Genomic DNA, 10,552 nt, shown 5'->3' with positions numbered 1-10,552 from the left:
TTTCAGTTTCTGCACTTGATAAACTTGGTTTTTCATTTGTAATAGAAAATAATACTTGCATTTTCTCATTACACAATATGATTTACGGCAAGGCAGTCTCCATGAACGGAATTTATGTTTTAGATCAGACCACGGAAATATTACACGTAATGAATAAAAGGTTAAAGGTTGGTGACAAAGATCAAACGTATCTATGGCACTGCCGTATGGGACACATTAATGAGAAACGCGTAAAACAGCTCATCAAACATGGAGCTATCTCGGCCTTTGATTTTCAATCAATTGGCACGTGTGAATCATGTCTCATCGGTAAGATGACTCGTATTTCCTTCAAAGGTGTTGGAATGCGCGCTGCTGACCTATTAGGACTCATACACACGGATGTATGTGGCCCTATGTCAATCACCGCACGAGAAGGCTATAGATATTTCATCACTTTCACGGACGATTTGAGTAGATATGGCTATGTCTACTTAATGAAGCACAAAAGTGAATCCTTTGAGAAATTGAAGGAATACCAAAATAGGGTACAGAACCTATTAGGTAGAAAGATTAAAACACTATGTTCAGATCGTGGTGGCGAGTATCTTTCTCACGAGTTTGATCAACACCTCAAAGACTGTGGGATTGCCTTACAGTTAACTCCACCTGGAACACCTCAATTGAATGGTGTGTCCGAACGGAGAAATCGAACACTACTTGATATGGTTCGATCCATGATGAGTCACACGGTTTTACCTGATTCATTATGGGGTTATGCTCTTATGTCAGCCGCTCTAATACTTAACCGAAGTCCGTCTAAAGCTGTTGATAAGACTCCATATGAACTATGGAAGGGAACGGTCCCCAACTTGTCCTTTATACGGGTTTGGGGCTGCGAGGCTTATGTCAAGTGGAGACACGAGGATAAGCTCGGCCCGCGATCGGTCAAGACATACTTTATAGGTTATCCTAAAGGAACACTTGGTCATTACTTCTATTCGCCAACCGAACAACGCGTTTTTGTTGCGGCAAGTGCGACATTCTTAGAGAAGGAATTTCTCGAGAATGCAAAGAGTGATAGAACCTTCGACCTGTCGGAGATTCCAGAACCAAACACCGAGCAACCATTGGAGGAACCTGTTCCTTCAATCCCGGCTGCGGTGAATATTCCTGAGGAACCTAGGAGGTCGGGAAGAGTCTCTATTCCTCCGGACAGATACATAGGTATGGTCGAGGAACATGACATAGATGACGTTCTACTCTTAACGAGTAGTGAACCCGCAACCTATAAAGGTGCCATGACTAGTTCTGACTCAAAGCTATGGCTCGAGGCCATGCAATCCGAGATGGACTCCATGTATGAGAACAACGTGTGGGATCTTGTTGACTTACCTGCTAAGGTTCGTCCCCTTCAATGCAAATGGCTTTACAAGATAAAGCACTCAGTGGAAGGGCAACAAGATACCTACAAAGCACGACTAGTTGCTAAAGGTTTCACCCAAGTGCCAGGTTTGCACTACAATGAGATTTTTGCACCCGTAGTCATGCTGCGTTCCATTCGGATTATCTTAGCGATTGCCGCTTTTCATGACTATGAAATTTGGCAAATGGACGTGAAAACCGCCTTCTTAAACGGCTTTTTGGAGGAAGAGTTGTACATGGTACAACCCGAAGGTTTCATCGATCCAGTACATCCTAAGAAAGTATGCAAACTTAAGCGTTCCATTTATGGACTTAAGCAAGCATCAAGGAGTTGGAATCATCGCTTCGACCAAGTGATAAAAGAAAATGGATTTACTCGATCTGTCGAGGAACCATGTCTATATATCAAGTCGGGTGGGAGCAAGATTGTCTTCCTAATATTGTATGTTGACGACATACTCCTGATTGGGAATGACATACCTCTATTAACTTCGGTGAAAGTATGGTTGAAAAACCATTTCCGGATGAAAGATCTGGGAGAGGCACAAAGAATTCTAGGCATCCGTATCTATCGAGATAGATCACGACGGATGTTATCTCTCGATCAGAGTCTTACATAGACAAAGTCCTAGAGAGATTCAAGTATGACTAACTCCAAGAAGGGGTTTCTTCCTATGGCTCCAGGGGTGCATTTGAGGCGATCTCGAGGCACCAGAGACACCGGAAGAGAAAGAGCGCATGACACGGATTCCTTATGCTTCGGCTATAGGATCAATCATGTATGCCATGATATGCACACGTCCGGACGTGGCATATGCATTGAGTATGACAAGTCGATTCCAACAGCATCCAGGTGAACCACATTGGTTGGCTGTCAAGAACATTCTTAAGTACCTCCGGAGGACTAAAGATTGGGCATTGACTTATGGAGGCGAACAAAAGCTATGCGCAACCGGTTACGCAGATGCTAGCTTCCAAACGGATCGAGATGACTCGAAATCTCAGTCTGGATTCGTTTTTACTCTTAATGGCGCTGCAGTCAGCTGGAAGAGTTTGAAACAAACTGTTACAGCAGATTCTACGACTGAGTCCGAGTACTATGCCGCGTCTGAAGCTACAAAGGAAGCGATATTGATGCGTCAATTCTTACATGGACTATCTGTAGTGCCTAGTTCGAATGACCCGATCACCATCTATTGCGACAATAGTGGTGCCATCTTCCAAGCTAAAGAGCCAAAGTCTAGCAACAAGTCTAGACATGTACAACGGAAAGCTCATCTAATCCGAGATTACGTGGAGCAAAAGGAAGTAGTGATAGAAAAGATTGCTACTGATGATAACATAGCAGATCCTCTCACTAAAGCATTACGACAAGATAAGCATGAAGGGCACGTTAATTCCATGGGAATCAAACGTGTTCCTGAGTTGTAGTACTTTTATGGATTAGATTCATTCTCTTTTGTACTCTATACGACATCATCGTTTTGATATTTATATATATTTTGTTTTTCATGTGGAATTGTACGACAATTTTGAACACCACAAAGTGAACTGAACAAACATCATATCTTTTTAGTCCTTAATTGCCCACATGAGCTGATAACTCTGGCAATTATTTTGTGACGTTGGTTGATGGTGGGTTCAACGAGCCATAAGTCAACCGGTTGACTGACCAATCACAGAGGCGATTTATACGGATATTTCGTAGGACACTATTGTGACATCGACGCGGAGTCCTAAATGTTTTATAACATTCGATGCCCGGTCGTGGATAGGACCTCCATGGTGATCCTAAGAGTCGATTCTTTTGACTATCGACTGTCTCTTGAGACTAAGGCAGATTTTGGGTGACTTTGGTTTCCTTCTCACGGTCATCCGTAACAGGGGGCCAAGTAGATTTTTTCTGGGTCATTTCATGCTGTGCTTAGATCGGAAGGAGTCGAGTTGAAGGAAATATTCAGCCTTTATCAGGTACTCGATATTTCTCAGGGCCACTCGAGGAGCTGTAACTGAAATGCATGGCCATGCTCGGATACGGATTCGTCTTATCAGTTAAGTTACTCTCTAGTCGGGGAAACCACTCTAGATGCAGATCGATTGTAAAATACGACCTTTGCGGATCCGGATCTGCAAATTGTTTTACATTGAGTGGGAGAAATTTTAAATGAATATGAGAATCGGTTATCGCACATACACTTGTACGGACAAGTGGGAGTTTGTTGGAGCTTGTGTCCTCCAGTTAGTGCGGATAACGTCATTGCACATGCACTTGTACGGACAAGTGGGAGCTTGTTGGGGTTGGTGTCCTTAACAGTTAGTGCAAGGACTTATAAACCTCTAAAAGGATCAAAGGGCATACTTTGTATCAAAATCAGTTGATCCACGTTTATCAATAACGGTTGGCTTGCTAGATAAGTTTGACGTTATTGTCATACAGATGGCGGTGATCAACTGGTCCCTAAAAGTCACACCTATAGGATACGTTTGAGAGACGTGACAGTATGAAAATACTGTCATGTAGATGCCAAAATTGACTAACCAGTTAGTCCGAGTTATTTGACTAGTAATTAGTCAAAATGTGATGTTGAGATATTATATTTAATACGGATTAAATATCATGGGCTAAGGCGAATTAACCAGTTAATTCGTAAAATTAAATATAAACGATTTATATTTAATTAAATGTATATTGAATATAATTATACAATACTGTTTTGTCGGACACGTATTAATAATTCAGCTAACCCGTATTATTAGCTGATGCCTAAATTTCCGATAACCGATAACAGTTTATAATCAGACCGCGTCATATACATTTAGCGAGATGAGTCGGACCACGAGTTTAATAAGGATGAAGTGGAAAGCCCACTCACTCCCTAAGCAAACCCACGGTTTGGCCGAGCTCAACAAAAGGAGAGCTATTCTCTCCTCTTGGGTGCAACAATTAGGAGGGAATCTCGTTTGATTTCTGTTCTTGACGCCGTGCATCAAAGGACCCGAGGTTGATTTCTAATCTTTATCGTTTCCTTGTTATTTTTGTTTTATGACTATAAATTACATATGAAATTTGCGTTATAATCCTACAATTTAAGGGTAGTATACGGATATTAACCCACAAACGGATGTGAGGACCACCCTCCTCCGCCAATCTCGCGGCCCAATAAGCCTCGGTTGAAGCAAAACTATCCGGGTACAACTTCTTCCTCATGGTAAGGTGACGGAAGGAATAAGAAGAGGGATTAACCGGAGGCTCTACATACCTTAGTCTCTCCAATAGCCACACCTGAAGAATCCTTGGGGATCCGAAGGAGGGAGCTTCTCCACAAGAGCCTTCCTTGTCAAAAGCTTGGATGATCTCTCCAAGCACCAACCATGATGGATCTCTACCATGCTCCATTTGTTTAACCACATGAATAAGGGTCATGCTACCGTAGCATTTTGGCCCCTCCTTCTTCAAGACATCAACAAAGAGGTACACATGGACAAGGCAAAAGGCAAGAGCCCTTTTCCTAGCCACCTCCGAAACATTGGCATCTAATCGATTTGAAAAGATGTTGATAAGAGCCAACATATCCACATCATGTGGAGCAAGAAGAAAGTTGACTCGACTCGTCGACAAACACAACATGGAACGGAATTCTCCTTGTAGCACAACCGAGTCGGAGGAAGCACCGGAACACAACCCGGCCACCCACCAATGGCTCCAACTTCTTCGGCAAGAGGACAAATTTCACCCTTCGGGAAAACGAAAACATGGTGTTTCGTATCCCAAAATCGAGAACATGCTTCAAGAAATGAGGGTTGCACCTTCACTTGACGGAGCACCAACAATTGACCAACTCCCATGCAAATGAGTTGATACTTTTCGGGAGGCGACAAATCCCGGCACCATTGTCGCAATGCATTCTCAAAGGCATCCATGAAATATTTTTGTGGAAGAAGAAGAAGAAGTTTTGTAGAGATGTTTTTTTGTGTTTCGGATGATGAAACAATGAAGCACCAACATCACTATTTATACAAAAATGATCAGCGCGTTTATCAGAAAAAGGGGAGAGCTGGCTTCCATCGCCATGCAGCTTGGGCCTCTTTGGGCCTTCCCTAGGATTCCCGCCGTTGACTTGTCTCTTTCAACTTGTGTTTTCTCGTGACACCTCAAACATCCCGCCAGGACGCTCGCGCCTCTTCGGGATGATCCAGGACATTTTGTGTTTTCTCACACTCACATTTCCTTGCTTTCGCGTTTTACGAAATCCGACACGGTTTCCATGACGCAGTTTTAAACATACGGATTTTTCTTTCTTTTTTTAAAGGGGGGAAGGGCTAGTCGCCCCGATCCGCAACGGATCGTTTCCATGTCAGTCGAAATTCCGAAAATTTTTCGCTTTTTCACAATTCTCCATCAAAATAAAATGGAAAATTGATAACACGACGTCAATTTTCCTCAAATTTCAAGCACTCACAAATTCGAGTCTTGACCTCAAAAATCAAATATGCTCGTAAAAATATTTTCTAAAAATTCATCCCTGACGGTTTGAGTTTGAGTTTTTCGAGTCACAAATCAATTTCGATAATTTCCGATGCAATTTAATTCAAGACACGAGTTAATTGCTCAATTTTTCAAATTAATTCCTTTTATCCAAACGTGACGACTTGTCGCAAAAATTTTCAAAATTCATTTCAATTTTCAAAATTCAATTTTAACTTCAAGTCATCTTGGTTAATTTTGTTTTCAATCAAATGCTTGTACGTGTTTACGTTTATGCATATGTACTACCTGTTGCCTGTTTTCTACACTAACGATGCAGGAACTGATGCAAAGCAAAAGGAGAATCGACAGCCGACAGCGCTCCTCCGAAACACAACACAAAAAAGCCAAAAATCACAAAATGAACCACAATCCAAAACACATATATACAAACCGCCTCACGCAAAATACATCGACACACGTTTGATACGGACAATTGACCGTACAAATAGGATCCAGTACAGACATCTATCATACAGACACTGGCCTAAGACAACGAACTGGGGGCTATCCGCCACCTACCGAACTAAGCACTCTCTATCCTCTCAAACAGAAAAAACAGGGAGCAACACAAGAAACAGAAGAGCAACAACGGAAGCAGAGGCGGTTACCATGACGGTAATACCTCGTTCCTGCTCCACGACAAAAAGAAAAATGATGCCTTACAGATTTTGGACGACGCGATAACCGAGGATCGTAACTCAGCGCGCTACCCCGATGTTGGCCTCGAATCGTCAGAATTCGAGGGTGAAAAGGGACAAGGACAACGGATACTCCCCCGATGTTGAACCCCAATCAGCTGAATTCAACGGCGATTGAAAGCGGCAACACAGGATAACACGCCCGTGTTGAACCCCACTCATCGGTCATCCGAACCTCTGCAGACAACGACCAACGATCGATACCCGATTATTGGACGGACAAAGGCCGCCAGGTAGAAACACAACCAAGCCTGTAACAAAAAACAGTCGTCCCTTCCCCTCCGAAATCATCTTCCTCCTCCAGTACCTCAACAAGTCCATAGGTCCCTGATGCGACCATAATTGGCGCATATTTAGCCCCCGAATTACCATTGTTTCTATGCTTTTTAGTGCCTATTTGGGTCATTTCTTATCTTTAGTTCTTTGTTTTGCATATTCTTTGAGATTTTGATCCCTTGGTAGGAAAGGAGTAAGAATCTTGCATTTTCATGGCAAAACAAGGCTAAATTGATCATATTCAATGACCAAGCATCAAGGAGAGACAAGACTAGAAGGCCTTTGTACATAGCATAGTAGAAGAGCATTGTTGAGAAAAGGATCCTTGAGTCCCCAAGGAAATCCCCAAGGAATCCATGAAGAAAAGGGAAGAAAAAGAAGAAGAAAAGTCTGGCTGGACTACAATCCGAACGGATTGTAGAGAATCCGTCCGTCCTCCCGGTCCGAGCGTCCTCACCAGAATCCGCTCGGATTCCCCATGCCCAGTCCGAGCGTCTTGTTCCTTGATCCGCTCGGATCGTCCACCTCAGATCCGGCCGTCCCGACTCCCAGCCGCACGGATCACAACACAAAGACAGATTTCGTTCTTCAAGCTACGAAATGGAGAAGCCCTTCTCTCGGACAATCCCGGAGGCTCCTTGCTCAACTTAAAAAGTGTAATTACTAGTTTAGCCCTTAGTTAACCCTAATGCATCCTCCCTAATTTTCACTATAAATACCCCATTAGTCTAATTAGAGGAGCATGTTCTTCTTATCAATAATTAGAGTAGTTAATATCAATCAAATCTCTCTTCAATATTGTAATCAAATATTAATCAAGTTTTAATCCAAGTTTTAGTTCTTTAATCTCTCTCTAGTTCTTCATTTATTTTGGGTAATTAGAAGATTATTGGGTTTATTGGGAGATTGACAACCTTCCATCAATCATCAAGTTCTTCTATTATTCTTGCTTTATTATTGGAATCATTAGTAGGTATAATCTCTTAATCCCTTTTTAATTATTGCTAATTACTTTCATTTGTTCATCATGTTTCATTATGTTAGTATGATTGACAACCTTTCTAGCATGATCAATATGATAATGAGTGAGTAGTCTCTTAGCTAGGGTTTAATGGGTGATTAGGGGAAACCAACATGGGGAATGATTCATGCTTAAATTAATATGCTTTCATATCTTATTTGCTTGCTTGTTTTGATCTTAATACATGCACATGTTATATTTGATGAAATGCTAAGCCTATGAATCCTTGCATTTACTATCATCTTCTATCCTTTCAACTTGACTTGTAAGACATAACCCAACTCGAGTCTTGTTAGACCATGCATGTGTTAAGTAGGGAAGATTAAGTCGACTTGTAGGTGTTGTACAATCCAAGAGATTCGGCCCCGGGACCCAAACTTTCCTAGGATTGTAAGATATAACCCAACTCAATCCATCACAACAATAATTGCTTGCTTATAATTTGAGAACATGTTTGTATGATCATATCCCATGATTCCCCTATGAACCCATGACACCCTAGTGCTTTTAATCAATTGTTTACACCCTTATTTCATTTACCTTGTTAGTTTATTTTCATTGCTATTTTAGTTTAGTGACCTTCTACATCAACCCAATTTGTGACACCCCTAGACACCACTAGTTACAATAGAATCTTCATTTCAATACCCGTCCCTTGGGATCCGACCTTTACTTGCCTCTTTACTAATTGTAGAGTTGTTTGTGAAGTATAAATTGTGTTTTGTATCGACCATTGACCAACGACCACATATGCTTAATTGTGAACACCAAATGGCATCGATCAAAAATGGCGCCGTTGCCGGGGACGGTGTTTAATTGATTTAAGATTTCTTTTATTGTTTTTAGTTGTGTCTTTTTCACCTTGGGGAAGTAAAACTCCTCAAGGTTTGTTCTAATTGTTTTCTAGTTGTTTGATATTTTGCATGTCTAGAAGGTTACAAAGAGATTTGTTACCTTTTGACCGTGAAATCGAAAGAACCTTGACGAATAATAGGAGACTTGTTAGGAGGAATTTGGGAGGTGTTGGTGAAGTTGTTCAACCCACTAGTGAGTTTGTCAATCCTTTCGCAATAGAAGGAGAAGAGAACCCATTAAACAATACCACACAAAATCCACCTACAATGCCTAAATTCTCGTCACACTCTATACCCACCGAGGAGGATCTACCAAATGGTACTCCTACCCCACAACATCTTACCGGAAACTTTATTGCCAAGTCCGCCTTCATCCAACTAGTTGAGAGGAGCCAATTCGGGGGAATGCCTAGTGAGGACCCTCATTCTCATATGGAAACATTTTGTGATTATTGTGAAGCTATCTCTCAAACGGGCGTGACTCAAGACCAAATAAGATGGGTCTTATTTCCTTTTTCGTTAATCGGCACCGCAAATCAATGGTTGAAGAGCCTTGATAAGACCACCCTTGGAATAGATTCTTGGAAGAAGCTAGCTCTAGCTTTCTACAAAAAATTCTACCCACCGGAGAAGACCAATATGCTAAGAGCTCAAATTACGGGTTTTAAGCAAAGGGATGAAGAGTCTTTGTATGAAGCTTGGGAGCGGTTCAAAGGTATTTGTCGCTCATGTCCTCACCATGGACTTAGCGAATGGTTTTTAGTGCAACAATTTTGGAATGGTTTATATGAAGATTCAAGGAACATTCTCAATATGGGATCAAATGGAATGTTCACCGAAGTTGATGACAATCAAACATGGAACAAGATTGAGGAAATGGCGGTCCATAATTCGCAATATAGTAGGCCTCGCAAGGCTACTAGAGGAGGAAAGTATGAAGTGGACACCGTTACTCAATTGGGTGCTCAACTTAGTGCTCACATTGACACAATCAACTTGAAGTTTGAACAAGCTATGGCTAGACTTGAGGAAAGCTCAAAATCATCAAAGCATCATGTCAATGCCATGACGGCATCCTCATCAATCCCAAGCGGGATATGTGAGAATTGTGGAACCTTGGGTCATGACTCAAGTGAATGTAGGGGAACAACCGAACAAGTCAATGCTTTCCAAGCTTACAAAAGTGGCACCCCTTATTCAAATTTTTACAATGAAAACACCAAGTTCCACCCAAATCTCTCATACAAGAGCCAAAATGTCCAAAACCCTCAAACTACATACACTCCACCACCCATGAGAAATCAAAATCAAAGACCCTTTTTCAATCAAAACCAAGGCTACCAAAACCAAAATCCATACAATCACCACAATGACCAAAGTTTTGATGTCCAAAAAGCGGTCATTCAAATGCAAAAAAATCAACAAGAATTCTTCACCCAAATGCAAAAGGATAGCCAAGCGAAGGATACCACCATCAACAACATTCTAGCTCACACCAAGATGTTGGAAACACAATTGGCCCAACTAGCATCTTCAAGCTCATCAAGACAAAAGGGGCAATTACCACCTCAAGGTAATCCCCTAGACATGAAACGGTTAGTGCCATTCACTTGAGAAGTGGTACAAGATATGAAGCACCGAAAAAGCAAGTTGAGGATGAAGTTGTGAGAGCTAGTGAGAATGAAGTTGTGGTGGAAAGTCCCAAGGAAGGGGAATCATCAAAAGAAGAAAGTTCAAAGAAAAAAGAAGACAAAACCAAAGAAAAGGAGCC

At 41.7% G+C, this 10,552-nt stretch overlaps 1 non-coding gene across 1 annotated transcript; it reads right to left on the bottom strand.

The window, feature by feature from the left end:
* Positions 1 to 9,420: 9,420 nt before the first annotated feature.
* LOC141618302 (small nucleolar RNA R71) lies at positions 9,421 to 9,527 on the bottom strand. The gene has a single exon (XR_012531358.1). It is a non-coding gene; the product is annotated as a small nucleolar RNA R71 (small nucleolar RNA).
* Between the last annotated feature and the right edge of the window lie 1,025 nt (positions 9,528 to 10,552).

The sequence above is a fragment of the Silene latifolia genome, chromosome 1 (genome assembly GCF_048544455.1).
Source record: "Silene latifolia isolate original U9 population chromosome 1, ASM4854445v1, whole genome shotgun sequence".
NCBI classification, from domain to species: Eukaryota; Viridiplantae; Streptophyta; class Magnoliopsida; order Caryophyllales; family Caryophyllaceae; genus Silene; species Silene latifolia.
Note: the sequence above shows the minus strand (reverse complement) of the source record. Positions and strands in the feature narration are given on the sequence as shown.